The 21877-nt window shown below is 44.0% G+C and overlaps 1 pseudogene; it reads right to left on the bottom strand.

Annotated features, from left to right (window-relative positions):
* The window catches only part of LOC146830099 (uncharacterized), a 135849-nt pseudogene extending 123958 nt beyond the window's left edge, over positions 1–11891 (bottom strand).
* Positions 11892–21877: the final 9986 nt, after the last annotated feature.

Raw genomic sequence — 21877 nt, 5'->3', positions numbered from 1 at the left:
TAACTTTAGGAAGCCAGCCACAAACTGTAGTCTGTATGTCTGCACTCAGAGAGCGAGACCTAGGCAAGTATTTGCTGGATTGAGCATCACGGAACGTTTGTAGCTCCTGTAAGACAGAACAATGGTTATCTACGTCAAAGGTTGCGGCAGCCGCCCCAATGCCTGGATGTCAAGATATGGAACCTACATTTTAATGCCAAAAAGTACTTTGTACGGGGTTCGCGCACCCAGAGATCATTTAGGGAGCTTATTAAAACCGTGTTGTACTGCACAGGGATGGTTCAACCACCCACGCCCAGTACTGAAAACTCTAGCTGTTAAGGACTGCTATAAGTCATGATTCATTCTTCCCACAACAGAATTGCCCTCGGGCCTACATGGAGTAGAATAATGCACATGTACATCCAGGGAAGTCACTGAATCTTGACACACTTTAGAAGTGAAAGGTAGACCCTGGTCCGAATGTAAAGCACAGCATGCATGAAGTATCAACAAAGACTTGCAACTCTTTAATATCAGTTTGAGCGTCAGCCAATTGCTGTGGCCAACCCTAAAGGAATCTAAAGCAAGAATTAACTGCAACTAGAATAAATTTAAACTCAGTATCTGAAATCAGTGGACCACAATGATCCAGGTAAATACAGTCAAAAGGCTTGTTAGAAATACAGAGGTGTGTCTGTGGAGGACGAGCCAAAGTGGAGCCATCAATCTGTTGACAGATGTCACAACACAGGACATATATTTTGGCCTGCTGATATAAGCCCTGCCCCCAATACCATGCTGTAGCAGCGAAATTGTGGCTGACACTCCAGCGTGGGCAGACGCATCGCCCTTATGTGCAACCACAACTAAAGCGTGTCTGCTGTCTTGGTTGGAAATTAAATGATCTCCAACCCTAGAAATAGCTACAAAAGGAATATTCTGGTTATTTAAATGGTAAAGGTATATAGAAGGAAAACCCTTTAGAAAAGGGTTGCAGTTGTTATCAATACGGATTTTAGTGTGTGTAACTACTGCCAATTCAGCTGTGGCTACTGCAGATTTGGCAGATTCATCAGCGAGAGAATTCCCTACAGTTTATGCTCCCACATGTTGATGACTCAGCGTATGTATTACATGAATTTGTGGCAACCTCGCTTTAAGATCTGCCACCTTGACCCAATGCAGTATATGCTTGATTGTGCTACAATTTGAGTCCTTGAATTCATTTGGTTGCCAACAAGGTAAATTATCATTAAAGGACTGAACACAGTAATGCGAATCACACACCATAAGCTTGGGGAATTCAGGATCTGTATGTTCAAGTGCAAGAAACAAAGCCTTCAGTTCAGCTAACTGTGCAGTGCAGTCTCCTAGAGACTGTGTCTGAGTTGTTTGAGGGTGGAAAACACCATCTAGCATAATACCAATAACGAAAGCTCATGCAGCTGAATATTGCTGCTTAGAACCTAAGGCAGGTTGAGCTGAACCATCAGTATAATTAATATATTTATACTGATTGAGAGGCAGAACAGTAGATGGCTAAGGATATACATGCTGCTACTGTAGAAATTCTTGCGTTCATAAAGAATGGTCAAACATAAAATCGACATCAACAGGTGTTAGGGATGTAGCCAATTATATCCATCTAGGATGGAGGGCCTTAGTGTTAAGAAGGCTAGCTTTGGTGACAGCCTCTAAGGCTGGCACGGGAGTGACTACAATAATGTGTTTCCCTTAAGCAAGTGGCCGTTCTTAAAGGATATCTGTACAGCAGTCAGTATTTTTCAGTGAAGCAAAACGCATTTCCGCTGTGTAATATAAATGAGATTTATATGCTGTAGGCACTATTTCACCTTCGTTGAAAGAGATGTAAGTAAATTCAATTGCACCCAGAAAAATAGGGATGACCAGGTTCATGTTATTGACATGTGTATGCAGGTGACATGTTTCAAGCAAATCCGATTGTAAAGATCTGAGTGTATCTGTGTGGTCTGATGTCCAGCTTGCAGTCGAAAATCAGGGGGTATTGATGCATAAAGAGGTTTGATGCGTTGTGCATAATCAAGAATGTATGTTCTATCAAAATTTAGAAATCCTAGCAGAGACTGCAATTTTTTAAGTGTGTTTGGAGGTTGTAATTGTTCACATTTCTTGAAAAAAATAGGGTCAAGACTCTCCCTCATTTGTAAGTTCATAGCCTAGTAAAAGGACACTTATAAAAGCTCTATTAGATTTCTTGATTTTGAACTTGTAACCAAGTTCAGCAAATTGCAAAATTATGAGATCTACTCTGGCCAAGTGGAGATTTAATTTATCGTCCGTCAATTAGATATCATATACATAAGACAGAGCGTCAGGGTCAATGTCATGAAGGGATCAACACAATTTGTGCTGCAAACCCCCCAGGCTGTTCTTATAGCCCATAGGATGTCCTACATAGCGCATCTGAAAACCCAGGGTGCTAATTGTGGACCAGTCTCTGCTTTCAGGACCCAAATTGTGACAAAAAAAACGTTGGAAATGTCCAGGGTGTTTTTCTTTTTACGGACTACATTATTAATTAATGCTGTACGGTGTGTATTTTGCACTGCGAATGTGCATTTATGGCTATTCAAATGTCGATAATCTAAGACAATGCGATAGAAATGATCCGGTTTTAAAAGAGGAAAAAGAGTATTATTCATCTGAGAAAAATAGGGTTTAATTACCCCCAGTACTCTAATTGGGAGAGAGTTTCTTTAACGGGTGCCTTAGCGTCCTGGTTAGTAGGATATCCTGGTCGTACCTGTTGGGTGGGCCTTATAGGAATAACATGATAAGGGGAATCCTGATCCCAACCCATATGATTACGGTAAAGTGCAGGGGCCAATGCATGGGCTGTTTCGGATCTATAAACTTGTTTGACTTTGTCAGGGAACAGGTAAGAAAAGGAAGAATTACATCCTCCCCTTGGGGGGGATGTGAGTACAAATGGTACAGAATATTGCTCTAATGGTGTGTTTAACGACACCTTCAATTTGAATATCTAAGTGATATAATCTGACTGCAGTGGCTAGGGTGTATCAGCGGTTTCAACTGTAACAAATCTATCAGTTGCTTTCGCTACCAGAAACTCCTTGAGATTCTAGCTTACTATGGAGTCACTGCCCAACTTCTGTTCAGGAGGAGGGTTCTCGCGGTCTGTGGCATATCTTGCACTCAAAGCAGCTACTTTCTTTTCCTGAAATGTGGCTTTATATTGAAGAGTCTGTCCACCTCCTTTTTCTTGACGTCAGACGAGGATTGTGTATCACATTATGGCCTCACGTACTGTTCTTGTCTGTAGTCAGATCTCCCGCCTCTCTAAAACTGCTGGTCAGAGGGCTCCTGAAAGGAACAAGTCGATGGTATAAAGCCAGAGATGCTACTTGACCTTTAAGATTAGATTCATATCGGAGACTACATGAAAATATTACGCATTAGTTTAATCCCCAAATCTAGGGCAGGAGCTGCCCCATGTTCATTCTGTATCTTTTTGAGAAAGTTTGGTAGAACGGCCATCATGGGAGTGTCATGACAGAGTATAGATTGTGGCAAAATAGTACCACATTAGTAGGACATTTGCCCATAACTGAAAGAACAATTACAGGACTAATAGGTGCTGCAGGAAACTGGGTTTGTGCTTGCAGGGCAAGTCTAGATGGACCAGCTAATAATATACGAAAAATAAATTCAATTAGGTGTCTATATAAGATAAACAGAACATTGAACAAGTCACGTGTTTGCAAAAGAGTTAGATTACCTAAATCTGAATATGGTATATACCCAGTTATGCTGGCCAAGTAGCCCCCTTATTGCAGAGAGAACCCATTCAAACTGACCCAGGCACATGGGGATTGGCACCATTAAACCAGGTCTGGTGTTCCCCAAGATAAGAGGAATTTCAGCAAGTGCATAAGGTCTGCTTGCAGCAGGTGCCTGTGGGACAGTGCATTCATGAAAAGTGCTAATGTTAGCATACACAGATAGAAATGTGACCCAAGAATAAAAAACATCAAAGTGGAAAGGCAGTGTTCCCTTATACTAAAAAGATTTTAGAGGGCCGTGGCCAAGATGGCAACCGAGTAGGACGTGCCTTCTCGTTACTTTGTCTCACCAGCCGAGCCCACTGTTCTATTTTTGAGTCGCAGGGCCGCCGGGACCGGAAATTAAGCTTACCGGCTGGTCTGAAGCTCGGGCTCCCAGCGAACTCACTTCTGTGGAAGAGAAGGAGAGAAATCAGCGCCCGCAGCGAGGAGTGCGCGGCCGGAGAGCCGACCTGGTCGGAGAACCGGGCCTACGACAGAGAGGCCGCGCCAGAGAGTAGAGAGCTGTGGAGGAGGGGCAGAAAAGCGGGTCCCAGGACCTGCGGGGACAGTGGATCGGTGCGGCTGACGTCTCTGACTGAAGCTGTGTCCCTGCGCCAGCCCGTCCCACCCCTGTGGCCAAAGAGAGGCCTCTCGCCGGGCGTATTGCATCTGGGATGGCCGGGAGACGGAGACAAACAGGCGGTGGTGGGTGAAGGACCCACGAGCACAGCATAGACGCTCATAAAGTGCCGGCGGCAGAAGGGGTGCAGAGGTGCCCTGAACAGCTAACAGAGGCCACTGGAGGAAGAAACGAGTGGCGGGCTTGCGGTGTTTTATGCCAGGCAGGTGGGGTGCGGTCTGCAAGACACGCCATAGATGCAGAAGGCCTGCGGGTGCCTGAGAGGAATGGAGCAGAGGCGTAGAGCGGACGTGTGTGCCCCTGAGACCACTGATTACAGCAGCTCAAGATTTTGACAGTGGACAATAAAACAACATGCGCAGCACCAGTACCAAAAATGTTATGATATTTAAATACAAAGCAATCCTGTGTGCAGCATTCCAAATGTGCCCCCTGTCCAGAAGCACCACCCCTCACAAGGTGATTAAGTATAAAGAAACTGGATTGGAACTGCACCACTGCTAATCAAAAAAGTCCACAAGCAATTGTCCATGCATATTAAACAATCACAATTTGATGTAGAAAGATAGCTGCAACTACAAGAAATATAGCATTCTCTTCTTTATTTAGTTCACAGAACGCATTTCGTCCTTTTAAACATAGGACTTCTTCTGGGCTGAAATTAAAAAAAAATTATAAAAAAGACATTCACAAAAAACTCACTGTACATGACCAACAGCACTTAAATATACATGACAGATATAATACATGAACATAACATTAAAAACGATGATACAATGTCGTCTAGCCATCCTAATACATAAAAAAATCTGTCCCTTAAACACCATATCCAAGGTGACACACATGACAAACTACATAGACAATTTATACACAATAATGGACCGTGTTAACCCGCATATATGCAAAAAGAAACAGAAAAACAGAGAAAGAAAAAAGGAATAAGAGTCAAAAATCCAAAGTCAACCGAACCTGTATTGTAGACAGTAAAATGTCTGGGAAAGTCGCTGATCACAGCAGCTTGGGACTCCGGTAGAGGCTGTGTCTGCGTGCCGGGCCACCCAGCCCCAGCAACTTAAATTTAGACCCACCGCCGAGCTTACCGCATTTGGGCGGGCCAGGAGACTGAGACAGCCAGGCAGCACAGGAACCACAAAATCAGACCAACGCCCACAGAGATCCGCTGCCAGTGGGGGTGTGGAGGTGCCCCAAAACGCAGGTAGCGGTCACCAGTGAAGGAAATGACAGGAGGTCTTGTGGGGCACAGCCTACGGGACACGCAAGTGCCGCGAAAGCCTACGTGGCAGAATCGAACTGGTGGCCGCACTCCCTTGAGTCAGATTTGGATATAGGAAGACGAATTGAGCAAGGAAAAGAGATGGCCGGAAGAGAGGACTACAGAGACGGAAGAGGTGTGGCACAGCGGCCAGGGTGCCTGACTTCGGAGTACAGGGTTCACGGTTCAATCCCTGGTGCTGGCAGCAGGTTAGCCCAGCACCATGTGACTCTGGGCAATAGCTCGCTTAATCTTCCCGAGGGCCCCCAGCGCCAGGACACCACTTCGGGGGTAGTTGTGCGCTTTACAAATACTGGCATTTCATTTCATTTCATTTCTGCCTCGCCTACAACAGCATTAGCGCCCATGGCAGTCAGCACAGCTAGAGACTTGCCTGAAGATACGTTCCCAAGCACGCCATCTGACGTCATTTGAGAAGTGGCTTCTGTCCAAGTCATCTGATTCTCACCTTATCAGAGAACTATATAACTACTTATGGCCCCCTCCCTCAACCATCAAATCCCCTGGCCAGAGGAGATGGGAAACTGAACTGGGAAGAGAACTAACATTGCGCGAGTGGGAAAACATATACTATAGAGTTAGGCACACAGACAGAAACGTAGCAAGTATAGAAACAGCCACAAAAAGAACTACCTATTGGTACCTCACACCAATCAGATTACATTGTGGAAACCCTGCATGGGACCCTTTATGTTGGAGGGGGTGTGGGGCTCAGGGAACCTTGACACATATCCTGTGGGACTGCCCAAAATTATCTGAAAATTGGAAGCAGGTCCTGAATGATATAGAAAGTGCTTTGACATACAACTTGCCCGCTTTCCGAACTATGTTTTGCTGGGCATAGCTAATGATCATATGTTTCCGCTTAAATCTCAGAAAGGCAGACAGATAGGCCTTGCTCTAGGTGCGGCTCTACACAATATTTTGGCATTGTGGGGTACAGAGAGACTTCCAACCCATACGGGCTGGCTGCATCGCATATGGCATATCATTGGCATGGAGCGGATATCCTACTCTGGCTAACAAGGGGACTTCTTTTTCCGAACTTTGAACGCCATTTATAGAGATGCTCTCAACTGAATTTAAGAAATTCACATGCCCCAAGTATTTATGAATATTAAGACTTAGGAAACCAACACATGTCGGAACATTAATAGATTGCAATGGTGAACTTTGTGACAAAGGGCCGGGGCTGGGGGAAGGAGGGGGAAAGGGAGTAGGAAAGGAGGTTGTTGGGGTGGACTCTTCAAAAGGGGGTGGGTGGGTGAGGGATACAGTTAAGCAAGTTTTTTTTTCTTCATGGTTCATTTATGTACCCAACCTAAAATTGAATGAAAATATTATAAACCTAAAAAGATTATAGGAGCTCCCACATTAGGGATTCCAAGTTGTGTTAAATGTGCCTAGACTGCTGGTCAGCACTCATTTGTAATAGCAGTAGGTTGCGCCACAATTAGTTACAAATAGAAACCAAGTGTAACAAACTGGGTTGTAACCTTTTAATAGTCAAGCTTGAAAAACCAACATAACTAGTTGATCCCTAAAAACTGTGGAGGATTAATCCCCAACACCACGGATGTCTCCGGTAAAAGGTGTGAGGGTATTATGGACAAGCACAAACATGATTTAAAGTTCCTGCAAATAAGTACCTGACCAAAACGTTGGTGGTGCCATGTTGCATGGATTCTGCTCAGGAACAGAACTATGCTTGGGACCATAGAACATCAGCATGTAGGGACTGAGTCACCATACCATTTCAGTATCTATGAGCCTGAGCCCGACTACATACAGTGCCTTACTTACCCCCTACCTGTTCCAGAGAAATAAGTGAGTTGGCACCCCAGAACACAACACTCTCGTTCCTCTCAGGGATTGCAATAACAGAACCCACCCTTTCGCTCTCTCACTGATACTTGTCAACAATAAGATAAACAAGACACACAAAGGAAGTTTATAATATTTATTAAAACTATTGTGCTCTAAGAAGTAGTATTTGCACCACAATTAGACAACAAATGTATATCAAAAATATAAGTAGCATGGTTAACAAACCATCTACCATAAAAAGCCCTGTCATGTTATAAGACAGCTTAGCCGAATAACCCCCCCCTTTCTACTGAAGCTACATGATTATATATTATAGATCTCTGGGAATTGTGGTGGACCCCGTACCTCAGCATACATAGGTGGATGTTTTACATCTCAGCTGACGCAGCACTCTTGCTTTAGGACCTTGACTCAGTGTGTATTTTTTCAGAACCCCTGACTTCAGTTATATGACAATATATGTGTGATCACAAACAGAAGCTGCATTCTCTTGTTATGTCTAAATGCTAGTAACTGACCAGAATAAATAACAAGGGGCATTGTTGTTTGATCATTTTTAGTGTGTTAAGACTAAATACCAGGAAAATAATAAAATACGAAAGAATGTGCAGTTTCTGGGCGAAAATGCAAAGTGGCACAAAGGCAAGCGTGTTATATAGCAACGTGTGCAAAATTAAACCGCCCTTTAACGTTTACAGTTAGGCTAACATAGTTAAAACAAAAATGGGCAATGCAGGAAACACACAACAGTGGTTTTCCCTTTCAAGCTTGATTTCTCGGCTCAAACCCCTACTGGCCATCCTGCCAGAAGATAACACCTCTTACCCTGGGCAGGTTGTTTGCTCCTCTTCCTGAGAATTGGTCTCACATCTTCCCAGGAGGGCAGCAGGCTGTCTCAAGGACAACAGATGGGTGCAAACAAAGACGGTTACTGGTATGTTTTTGGGCAACTAAGTGACAACTTTCTAAAAATTGCCATTTATAAAATAGTTACATTAAACTCAACGTGGGCATCTAGCTTAATTTAATGCAATGATTCTTTTGTAACCTTAAAGTTTCACCTTTAGTAGCTCCATCTGGAAGTTAGCCATACTGAGTTGTCAGTATTAACTCCACACTAACCAATGGGGCTACTAGTCTCAATACAGTGAAAAAGACAAAGCAGGGTTTTTGTGGTCAGGACAGGTAAAACATAACTGATATAATTCTCTTTCATATAATGCACCCTGCCTTTGAGGCTAGTTAGACCTACCTTAAGTGTGACTTACAAGTATTAAAAAGGAAGGTTTAGACTTTGCCACAGGTTGAACTGGCACAGTCGAGTTAGCAGTTTTAAAGCTGCTCTGCCAGCCTGCATTGGCATGTGTGGGAGTAATGTTACACCTTGTCACACTCATGGTGGCACAATAAGTGTTACAGTTCATGAGGAACACTTAACGTATAGACCTCGAGTACATCGGGTGTCAGAAAATTGTAACCTTCTGCCAATTGATGATAAGCCAATTAAACATACACTTTTAAGTGTCAGAGTAGATGCACCGAGGCCCGGAATGCAGGGTCCACAGGCACTACAGAGTCAATACACAGCAAAAAGTATACGGGGAGCCTGCAAAAAGACTCTCTCGCACACTTAACTACATACAGGTACTTTTATTACAAATAACCTAACAGTATAGCATTTCACCTACTGATGAAATAAAAATAAGTCTTTAAAAAAAAACAATGATAATAAACCGCATATTAGATGTTACGGATCTCCATACGCCATGATATGTTTTCATGCGAATTAGTCACGTCAGTCACATTGCATTGAGGCTTTAACAAGGAATTTTGTCACAATAAGACATTTTTGAATCTTGTTACGTTGTTGCAAATAATTTTTTATTGCACATTTCTTTTCACAGGTGTGTGTCTACATGTGTGCATATGAATTTATGATACAAGTAGTATTTTTTTTTAAAGGACAAGCCGTTGTCATTGCGGGGGGACAAACAGTTGTCATTGCGGGGGAATCTTAGAAAGTGAGTGAATGGAGTAATACGGACTTTAAAAAAGCTCTAGATCTGACACCATGGCGATGATGATCTTTACCTTTATACTTTCGACAATTACGCACAGATTTATATTTACCAGTCTCGTATCCCTGTGCAGGGCGAGAATGCAATGTTTATAATAGGAAGAAATGTCAAATTATAGAATTCATAAGGTGAAAGAGAGGACTCACAATGGATACGAAAGTGAATAAAGAAGACAAATTCAAAATACAATCAATCTCCAAAAATACGGATATATTTCATGTTCCCTTGCTTCACTAGTATTCCACATTCTAGGCTATGAGTTTTCTACAGTGAACAGATTCTCTGATTATTTTACAATATCTGCATTCTTGTGAAGCTTTTGTCATGTTTGCCACAATGAATTGCCTTTATTGAGGGTATCTGAGTGAAGGTTTTCCTAGCTACGGAACAATTTAAAGGTTTCTCATCAGTATGTATTCTCTGACAGTGATTTCTTATCAGTAAATCTTTCCCTACATTCTGTGCATGGATACAGTTTCTCACTAGTTTGGGTTATTTGATGTCTTAAGAGAGCTTTCTTCCGAGTGAAGCCTCTCCCACATTCACTACACCAATGCGGTTTCTCACCAGTATGGATTCTCTGATGCCTCAATAGCGTAGCCTTCTCAGTAAAACTTTTACCGCATTCTGTGCAATGATAGGGTTTCTCACCAGTATGGATTCTCCGATGGGTGAACAGCGTACTATTATGAGTAAAGCTTTTGCAGCATTCTGTACACTGATAGGGTTTCTCGCCATTGTGGATTCTCCGATGCTTCAACAATGTGCTCTTCTCAGTAAAGCTTTTCCCGCATTCTGTACACCGATAGGGTTTTTCACCAGTGTGGATTCTCTGATGTTGCAACAAATTGCTTTTCACAGTAAAGCTTTTTCCACATTCTGTGCAATGATAGGGTTTCTCACCAGTATGGAATCTCTGATGCGTCAACAGCATACCCTTCTCAGTAAAGCTTTTCAGGCATTCTGTACACTGATAGGGTTTCTCACCAGTATGGATTCTCTGATGGCTCAACAGCGAACACTTTGCAGTAAAGCTATTTGCACATTCTGTACACTGATAGGGTTTCTCACCAGTATGGATTCTCTGATGGCTCAACAGCACACCCTTCTGAGTAAAGCTTTTCCCGCATTCAGTACAGTGATAGGGTTTCTCACCGGAATGGATTCTCTCATGCCTCAACAATGTGCTCTTCTCAGTAAAGCTTTTACTACATTCTGTGCAATGATAGGGTTTCTCACCTGTATGGATTCTCTGATGCTTCATCAGCGTACACTTCTGAGTAAAGCTTTTCAAGCAATCTGTACACTGATAGGGTTTCTCACCAGTATGGATTCTCTGATGGTTTAACAGCATACTCGTGCCACTAAAGCTTTTTCCACATTCTGTACACTGATGATGTTTCTCACCAGTATGGATTCTCTGATGGCTCAACAGTGCACCCTTCTGAGTAAAGCTTTTCGCACATTCAGTACAGTGATAGGGTTTCTCACCAGAATGGATTCTCTCATGTCTCAACAATGTGCTCTTCTCAGTAAAGCTCTTCCCACATTCTGTGCAATGATAGGGTTTCTCACCAGTATGGATTCTCTGATGCTTCAACAGCGTACACTTCTGAGTAAAGCTTTTCCAGCAATCTGTACACTGATAGGGTTTCTCACCAGTATGAATTCTCTGATGGTTCAACAGCATACTCGTGACACTAAAGCTTTTCCCACACTCTGTACACTGATAGGGTTTCTCACCAGTGTGGATTCTCAGATGGTTCAACAAATTGCTTTTCCCAGTAAACCTTTTCCCACACTCTGTACACCGATAGGGTTTCTCACCAGTATGGAGTCTCTGATGCTTCAACAGCGCACACTTCCAAGTAAAGCTTTTCCCACATTCTGTACACTGATAAGGTTTCTCACCAGTGTGGATTCTGTGATGTTTCAACAAATGGCTTTTCACAGTAAAGCTTTTCTTACATTCTGTACACTGATAGGATTTCTCCCTAATATGGATTCTCTGATGCCTCAACAGCGTATCCTTCTGCGTAAAGCTTTTCCCGCATTCTGTACACTGATAGGGTTTCTCTCCAGTGTGGATTCTATGATGTTTCAATAAATTGCTTTTCATAGTAAAGCTTTTCCTGCATTCTGTGCAATGAAAGGGTTTCTCACCAGTATGGATTCTCTGATGCCTCAACAGTGTAGCCTTCAGAGTGAACCTTTTTCCACATTCCGTGCAGTGGAAGGGTTTCTCTCCAGTATGGAATCTATGGCGTTTCAACAAACTGTATGTCTAATGAAGCTTTTCTGATAGTCTGTACACTGATAGGGATTCTACCCATTATGAAGTATCTGTTGTACCAACAGTTTGTTCTTTGCAGCGAAGCATTTCTCTCATTCCGTAAACTGATAGGGTTTATCAGTGGAATGGCTTGTCTGATGCATCATCATTGTGCCCTTCTCACTGAAGCATTTCCTAAATTCTGTACAATGATAAGGTTTCTAACCAGTATGGTACTCTGATGAATGTACTGTATACTAATCCAAGTGAAGATTTTCTCACACTGATAGCGTTCCTCACGCGAGTATACATTATATTAGACTTCACCAGTGTGGCCTTATCAGTGAATCTCTTTCTAATTTCTGTACAGTAACATGGTTTCTAACCAGTATGAGCTATATGACAACAGTGATTTCTTCTCATCAAAGTTTATCTCACATTCATTACACTGACAAGGTTTCTCGTGAGCACAGGTTATGTGCTGCTTTACAAGTGTGTCATTCTGAGTGTAGCTAATCCCACATTCCAGACAATTATAGCGCTAATCACCTGTATGGACTCGCTGGTCTCTCAACAGTTTCTTTGGTTCAGTGGAGATCTTCCCACATTCTGTACACTGGTATGATCTATCCTCAGAAGGAACTATTTGATGTCTGTGCAGCGAAGAACCTTCAGTGCCGGTTTACCCACATTCCATATACAGCTAGATTTTCTCCCCAGTAAGCATTCTATGATATTTCAATAGAAATGTTCTGGGTCACACTTTTCTCACACTCCTTACACTGGTATGACCTATCCTCAGGATATTCAGATTAACTGTTCTCATTTTGTATTAGAATTCCAATTGCGGGAGTTCTGAGAGAAGCAAAGGTTTTCACACTCTGTATACTCCAAGAGATGATGTCTGGTGTGCATCTTTTAAAACTGTCCATAAAGAGGAGGTCTGCATGAACTTTTTCACACACTAGGTCTACGTATATATATCGTAGAGTGTGTATCCAGGTCCAACCTCCAGCCGAGGGTTTTCTCAGACTCTACACAATGATATGGTTGATCATCTGGTGCTGAGGTGCTGCACGTCTCTTCAACAGGTTCTTTGATTCTGTGAATGAGAAACAAACCTGTGAGGATGGGAATCAAATCAAAGAGACTATAAAAGACAGAAACTGGATGAGGAAGGAGTGATTTTCAAGAGAAAGGCAGAGAAGGAGAGAGGAGAAAAGCAAAGGGGTCTGCACTTGAGATGTTAAGGTTTAATGTCACAGCTAGAGCATAAACGTAAAGTACACTTTTCTGATTGCAACTGGTGAACTGACTGTTCAGTTTTGAAAACTTCCATAAGTAATACTGGATTACTTCTCTGTACAAATTAGCAGTATTTCAAATCTAAGGAGTGGTTTCATATCATTGCAGACATATAATGTCCTAAGGTAAGTTAGTTTTCTCCCATAAAGCAGCGATGTGATGGCGTGTCATGCCATTCAAAAATCCATATAGAAATTATGCAGTAGAATCTTTCTCTCCTGTCTCTGATTGACTCTAACTGGGTAAGGAAGCATAAAAGAACCAACAGAGAATAGACACAACCAACTGGTCTCTGGAGGAAAATATTTTATATTTACTAATCCACTACTAGTAAATGACACACAGCAGTGAATCATAAATCACGCAAGCATACATGGGAGTACAAAGCCAAGAATTATTTATGATCCCAACACAGGCAGCCCTACCTCGCAGAGCACATGTGGGATCCAAGACAGCCAATGCCTGGTACTGTGAGGAAGGGTAGACAACATCCTTCTCTCACCAGAAAAGAATCCAGGGCCATGATAGCCTCCCCAGCCTTCCAAAGTAAGGAAGCCAATGCATACCCCATCAGCAATCATTTCCTGACTGTGCTGTTCCAAGGGAATAGGGGTCGGGGTAAGAGGCGTGATAAAGATTCAGGGGGATCTGGGAGGATTACACCCACCTTTGCCAGGGACCACTGCGCATGCTCAACATAGAATTGACTGCTGGGTAGTCACCTCCCTAAGACTGAGCACGACTGGGAGTGTCTGCCAACCTCCCTCCTGCATGGTCTACATTTTGTTACCTTAGTAGAGAGGGGATTTTCAAGATGCAAAATAGAGACCTGGTCCTAGACTAACCCCAGACAACCTTTCACTGATACATTTTCTACACAACCATTTTGCCACAAAGTCCCTCCCTCTTTATGCACAAATTTCCAACACACAAATATTTCTTTCCCAGCTCTCTATGCATTCCACACATACCAAGAGAGGAACATGAATATTCCAAAGTTCATAGTCCACAGGGAAAAAAGGACTCTCCAGAGAGAGCTTAGATCTACAACCATGTAGGTTTTGACATGATATGTGCCATGAGATGCAGGGGTGGGGGCAGAAATAATCACCCTCCTCAGCACACCAAGAAACACAATGTGCCCAGTAATCAGCCCTGGCAGAGGGGTATCGCGCAGCCAGGATAACGTCTGCCACTTTATCTGCAAATCAAGAGTGCTTGCATATCCTTGCTCAGTATCGAACCATAAAGGTGGAGAAATGTTTTTGCAGAATGTATTTATTTAACCCACACCAGGCCTATTCTGACATTGAGGCATTTTAAGATTCAATACAATTTAAAATCAACACTAGATGTGTAAGTGATTTCAAAGTTACCTTTCAGTGTGAGAGGATTAGAAAAAGAACACTGAATGCATACAGTGATTACAAAGGTACAATACAGGATCAGTACAGTGTATGCACTCATCTGTGACCAATTCATATTTTTGTATAAAGGAGACGTACCGCATTCCCAATCAAGGTCCTCGCCCCATTCTTAGTGAGCCTCATCTTTCTCCACAGAAATATATCCAGCCACAATCCTACGTGGGGTTAGTGATGCCCAAGCTCTCTCATGACCTATGGAAACACGCCAAAGTCATCCCTCTTTTGAAACTACCCTTGAATGATGCAGCTCGACCAGGAAACTATCAACCAATTTCTCTTGTTCGGTGCTCCTCTGATGCAACAGGGAGCTCAGACGAGCACTGGGGCTTCAGGGAGCTCAGAGGAGAATTAAGGCTGAGGGGAGCTCAGCCTGGCCCGCTCACTCTACGTGAGCTTCTCACAGGTGCTGCACTGAGGCAGATTTAAAAGTTTCCATCAAACCTCAGGGCAGCCAGGGCTGGAGTGGATAACCACGCATCAAGCAGCCGTGACACACGACCCCCGTTAGCAGGCAGAAGAATACCTTAGAAGTTGCCACCCTTCCCTGCTCCTCGAACTATGTTCACAGCTCACATTGTGCAGCGCCCAGCTCCCACCCCTGCCTGTGATGAAAGATGGAGTTCATGGGGGCCAAGAGGTGGCAGATCGAGCTCTGGGATGGCCATCACTTGACCTCCTTTGCAGCTCCAGTCCAGTTTCTAAGTAGCAGGCAACAGACTTGCATCCACTGCAGTCTACAGCAGGTTTTCCCAATTCTTGTTTTTCTACCACCCATTAAATACTCTCTGTAAAGAGTACCTTTCATAAAGGAAAGTTGGCTCAGTAAAGAATTCAAACCGCTGAGCCAGAAAAAACATTTAAATAGATAAAATATGAATTTTATGCATATTTGCATTATGATTCAAAAACTGTTTTTTGGTTCAATTGTTTTTAAAAAACCTATGATTTTTTACATACCAATGTCTATTAAATATATTACTTAGTGCACACCTTGGTTTTTTCTGGATTGGCAAGGATGGCATTGTAAACTTTTCATCCAAATTAAAGGCCCTGCTTTTGTTGTTTACATGTGAAACGTCTGCCTATTGCACAAGTAATGTGCGCCCTGTGCTGACTGTAGCAGTCTGAAATACTCTGTATTGAGACACAACTAATATTTTTTTGGGGCTGAAAGTGTAAGATTATTTTTTTGGTTTTAAAGTTTGGATGTGGGGCTCAAACGTGCAAATCTGAATTTTAAGCAACTCCACATGTGTAGTGGACCTCGGAAGCCTGTGCCTTAAAAGGGAAAAGTAAATCTACGTACCCAAGAATGCAAAGCGTTGTTGACAAAAAATGTCATAATATGGGGCTCACTTGTTATTTATTCTTTGACTCCAGTCCAAATTAACAATCTGGATTGTGCTTTAAATATACAGACAGGTGACCAGGTTTCAAAGCTTGTTCCATGGAGAGCAGAATTGCTACATAACCTCCATCATATTTTTTCTGTGGGTCGTCGATCCCAACCTATGCGTGCATGTCTGAAGAAGCTTGTAGTATTGTTGACTGCCAGTCCGATTTGGGGTGATGCTGTTATAGAGAGATTTGATGATGATATTATTCATTTTTGAGAAGTTAGTTCAGTACTTGGAGCATTTGTAGTGACAAGTTAGAACCTGGCTGGGCCTACTCTGCCTTTCATCTGACTGAGGTTAAGACAAGTCTACAACATTTTGATAATGTACTGACAGCTATCCCAGAGAAATGGAGTCCTTAAAACTCATTAACAAAGCACTCTGTTCTGTGACAGTAGTGTTCAGTCACATAATTTTCACAAAAGTACCAGATTATAATAGTTTTGCTGATAATAAATCCTTATTTGAAGGTCCTTCCTTTAGCATAAACGACTAAATAGAGAACGCTCTCAGACACTTTAGACATGCTTATTTCAAAGTTGAATACTCTGCTAAAACAGTATCCATTCATTTAAGGCTGAAAAGGAATGATTACAAATAAAATAAAGTGCTGCAATAAAGCTGCAAAATTTCAATTTTTGTGGCCCCAAATTAGCAGATTTATGCCACAATATCCTGGGGGCCTGCTCGGTGCTTCTCTTAGCTTCCTGCAGCCTCAGTGCTCCATTGAGCACCCTGAAGCTTCTGTGCTCCTCTGAGCCCCTTGCAGCCTTGATGCATCCCTGAGACTCAGTAATCCTCGCAGCCCACTGCACCATCTGTATGTCTCTGAGCCTTCAACAGCCTTAGTGGTCTTCTGAGCGCCCTGCAGCCTCAGTGCTCCCCTGAGCTCCCATGAGCTCTCTGCAGCCTCAGTGCTCCCCTGAGCTCCCTGCAGCCTCAGTGCTCCCCTGAGCTCCCTGCAGCCTCAGTGCTCCCCTGAGCTCCCTGTAGCCTCAGTGCTCTTCTGAGATCCAAGCTGCCTCAGTGGGCCTCTGAACCCCTGTAACCTCATGTGAGCCCCCAGCAATCTCTGTGCCCATCTGAGCTTCCCGCAGCCTCAGTGCTTCTGAGAGCTCCATGCAGCCTCAGTGCTCCTATGATCCCCTAGCAGCCTCACTGCTCCTCTGAGCCCTCTGCAGCCTTGGTGCTTCTCTGAGCTCTCTACAGCCTCCATGCGCCTCTGAGGCCACTGGAGAATCAGTGCGCCTCTGAGCCTTGAGCAGCCTCAGTGCTCCTCTAAGCTCATTGCACCCTCAGTGCTCCTCTGAGCCTGCTACAGCCTTAGTTCTCCTCTGAGCTCCCTCCATCCTCACTGCTCTCCTGAGCTACCTGCAGCCTCAGTACTCTTCTAAGCTCCCTGGAGCCACAGTGCTCCTCTTAGCCCCAGCACTCTTCTGAGCTCCTATGCAGCCTCAGAGCTCCTCTGAGCCCCTTGCAGCCTCAGCGCTCCTCTGAGCCCCCTGCATCCTCAGTGTTCCTCTGAACTGCCCCCAGCCTCAGTACTCCTCTGAGCTCCCCCCAGCCTCAGTGTCCTCTGAGGGCTCAGAGGAGCACTGAGGCAGCAGGGGCTCAGAGGAGCACTGAGGCAGCAGGGGCGAAAAATGGTACCTCACTTGTGTGGGTAGGCCTAGTGCCCGTGACAGAAAACGGCCCAAAACGCAAGGTGGACACGCCACATTTTCACAGTGAAAAATTACCCTTTTTTTAGGGCTCGCCTACGCAGCGCGCATGCGCTGATAGGAGAGACCTTTAGCCGTCGCTCTGCTCTTTTTAAAAGCACATACTTGTGCTTGTGGCGGCATCCACCTTGCGGGAGTGCGCAAAGGCGCGCCACAAGCACGAGTATGTGCTTCTAAAAAGAGCAAGCTGCGCGCGCACGCATGCACGCACACACCACTCCCGGGCCAGCAAACACACGATTTTAGTGCCAGCAGTATGTTTTGATTCTTATACTGTGACAAGCACGCGTGTGGCGTGTGCTTTAAAATATCCGCAAAGTCTTACGAGAAAAATGGTATCTCACTTGTGTGGGTAGGCCTAGTGCCCGCGACAGGAAACGGCCCAAAACGTAAGGTGGAAACACCACATTTTCACAGTGAAAAATGGCCCTTTTTTTGCAAAGTGCCTACCTGTAGTTTTTGAACCCTAGCTCTGCCGGCACCTAGGGAAACCTAGCAAACCCAACCTTTTCTTACCCAGAATCCCCTGCAAACCTCAAATTTAGCTGAAAAAAAATCACTTTTTTTACACATTTTTGTGTGGTAAAGTTGTGGCATCACCGGGCTGACACAAATTATCTACAACCCGGTGTTCTCCCGGGTCTTCTGATAAAAATGGTGCCTCACTCGTGTTGGAGGCCCAAGTACCCGTGACAGGCAAGAGCCCAAAACGTATTGAGGCAACAACAAAATTGCCCATCATAAAACGACCTGGTTTTGCAAGGGGGGGGGGTCACCTGGATTTGTGGCCCCGTGCTCGGCAGCCACATATTAGGTGCTCGGCTGCCACATATTGGGGGGCCCCCACCCCCAATTATATATTTTTTTAAATCCCTGGTTTCCAGTAGCCCCCATATGCCCCCCAAGGAGGGCCAACAACTGCAATTTTGTGGCTGGGGGTGGGGGCATTGGCATGCCCATATTGGGCAGCCCCCACCCCTAATTAAAATATAAACATAAATCCCTGGTATCTAGTGGGCTTTCTGCCCCCCAAGGGGGCAGATTGGAGGCTACTGCCCCATCTGCCCTCCAGGGGGGGCAGAGAGACTAAATGTGCCCAAATGCATATGGGGGAGCAAAGGCCCTTGCCCAAGGAGCCGCTTCCTCCTCCCTGGTGTCTAGGGGGTGGATCCCTGCTTGGGGATCCACTGGGGAGGGGTACCATTTTAAAGGGGAGATTCTCCCCTTTCCAATGATACCCCTCCCTTCTTTCTACGTGCTCAGGGGGCTGAGATAGCCCCCTGAGCACATAGAAAGTGAAACTGAAATGAGCCTAAAGGCTCATTTCAGTTTCGGTTTCTTTGAAATGATGTCAGCGCGACGTGCGCAGTGATCGTTAGTTCACAGAAATGACGAGGGGGGCCTCGGGAGCTGGGGAAGCTGTTCCCCAGCTCCCGAGGCTTTGGGGGAGAAAAGAAATCCCTCTGCAGTCTGCAGCAGAGGGATTTCGTGCCCTGTCCTCATCACGAAATGGTTCCGTAATGAGCAGAGGCGCACCGATGCTCATGACGGAACCATTCTATCATGAGCATCGAAGGGGTTAAACATCGAAAAATGCTAAAAAACATACACAAAGGAACAGGAGGCATGGTCCGGGGACAGCACTAACACAACTGTAGAATTGAGAGAGAGTGGGAGGGAGGAATGCTATAGTAAAATCTAAGCAGCTATGGCACCAAAGCTGAACAAAGGCAGACAGTAAAAGCAGGAAACCAAGAACAAAATAGACCCCTAAAGAACAGATTAAAAAAGTAACGTAATGAGACAGTACTTAGTACCTGCTGCAAGAGAGGAACTGAAAAGAAAAAAAAAAAGGAGGGACACAGAGGTAGAACTGACCACTAGCAAGCAAGGATTTTTAAAGGACAGTAAAACAAACAAATCAAAAGCAGGGGGATGGCTTCAAGCCCACAAGAGAAGTTACAACAGGTTTTGAAGGCTCTTCCTAAAAAACTGTGCTGCATCATACCACACAATTTGCCTTTTCTTGCTGCATAATTTGGTGCTCTCCTGATGCATATTTCCAGTGGATCGGATTATAAGTGCCTTCTCAGTGACTGCCAGGCTGAACCAGATACTGTTTTCAGGACAGGCTAGGCAGTGGGGCCATCGGGCTGCAAGCAGAGCCGACTGAAGGCTGAGGCGCCTCAATAGTGTTTGGCTTTAGACGGTAGGGTTCGCGAACAGCAGTTTGTGTCATTGCTCACAATCTTAATCACATTTCCTGTTCTGCTATACCTATTCTGCAACCCTATTCCAGTCCACAGCATTAAACAGGAACTCTTACTTCGCTGGCATCCCATTCTCTCGAGCCTCTCCTTGGCCACTGTTAACCCTCTTACACATCCCATCCCTGGTGTGTCATGGCACTGCCCCTTTAGCACCCTCTTTGTAAACCATGGTCTTGTACATGCCTTTTGCTACATTCCCGCTTTATAAAAGACAAACATATTTAATTGGCTTGAAGTAGGAAATGCTACTTAAAAAAAACATTGCTTTATGGCCTGCAAGAAAATGTAAAGCAGATTTACAATAAACAAGACTGTGATTAACTCTAGTTGTCCAGATGTATCCCTCTAGGGGTACATCTGGAAAAAAATGTAACACACCAATGCTACACAGACATGACACAATAGCACAAGGCTCTTCAGAGCAGGCTCAGAGATTAGGGATAAAGTGTATTAGTCTTGGAGCAAAGAAGATTGTGCGAGATGACAGACAAAGATGCTGTATAGGATGAGAGAAAAACACCATGTAGAGATGCTCAAGTCACGTAGCCCTGGAGAACTCAGGACCATGTTCTGTGTCGCTCAAGGCGGTTGATGATGGATGCTTGACCCCAGGGGGAGGTGAACCTGGGATTTTTTTTCAACCCTGTGAACAACTAACATAACCGTCCGTCTCCTGCACCCGTCCTGCTTCCTCTCGCCACAAATTCCTGATCCCAAGATCCATTGCATCATAGAATGCTATGACATGGAATGGAACCTAGAATCAACTCTACACACATCTACCCCATTTCAATAACAAAGTACAAACCATTTTTCTTTAATATATACATACATTTCAGGTATAATAATAATTATTATTAACAATAAGTATGCAATTGTAACATACATGCAATTAAAAAACAAAAACAAAGTAGCAAAAAATATGAAAAACTCATATGTAGACTTGCAACAGAACCTATAAAAAAAATACAAGATATAACCTGTGGTTTATGTTATGGTAATGCACAACCTTCCCTGAACGACATAATATTGATAACTTAAACTACTTCAAAACATAATCCTGGACCCTAATAATAGGCCTACCAACATGACTAAATTGGCTTCCCACCATATTAGCTTCTTCCGTCTGTTCCCCAGAGCTAGACCCAGTCTCATCAGCTTAGACAGTTTGCTCCAGGCAATCCTCCACTGACATTTCCGACCCCTCCACGCCTGTTTTGTACAGCAACTGATCACAGACCTCCCCGGTAAACACAGGAAAATCACATCCTTCTTTTCCCTATCATCTTGCAATATGACCGAAATGCCACGTTCTACCATCACTTAAGCGTACCATACCCTACCATCATGTAAGCGTAGTGAATATGCCACACCCTACAGTCACTTAACGTACTGAATATGTCACACCCTACCCTCACTTAAGCGTACTGTATATGCCACGCCCTACCATCACTTAAACGTACTGAATATGCCACACCGAACCATCACTTAAATGTACTGAATATGCCACACCCAATCATCACTTACGCGTACTGAATATGACACACCCTGCCATCACATAAGCGTACTGAATATGCCATACCCTACTGTCATTTATGTATACTGAATTCCTCACACACTCTACCACCTTTAATGGTTCAGAGAAAGAACTTTGAGCGTTTGGAACTCTGCCTGCCTTCTCAACACAGACCCATTCCCCTTCAGACAAAGCCACATCAGTAAAAGCATGCTTGTCATTATAATAATCCTTATAAACTTGATACGCCTTCATTAAGCTATTCCTCACTTCCTCCGCAGACCATTCCACCTTTCTAGACTCACTCATCCATGTTGTCCT

This window comes from Triturus cristatus, chromosome 5_1 (assembly GCF_964204655.1).
Source record: "Triturus cristatus chromosome 5_1, aTriCri1.1, whole genome shotgun sequence".
NCBI lineage: Eukaryota > Metazoa > Chordata > Amphibia > Caudata > Salamandridae > Triturus > Triturus cristatus.
This window is presented reverse-complemented; position numbering and strand designations above follow the sequence as displayed.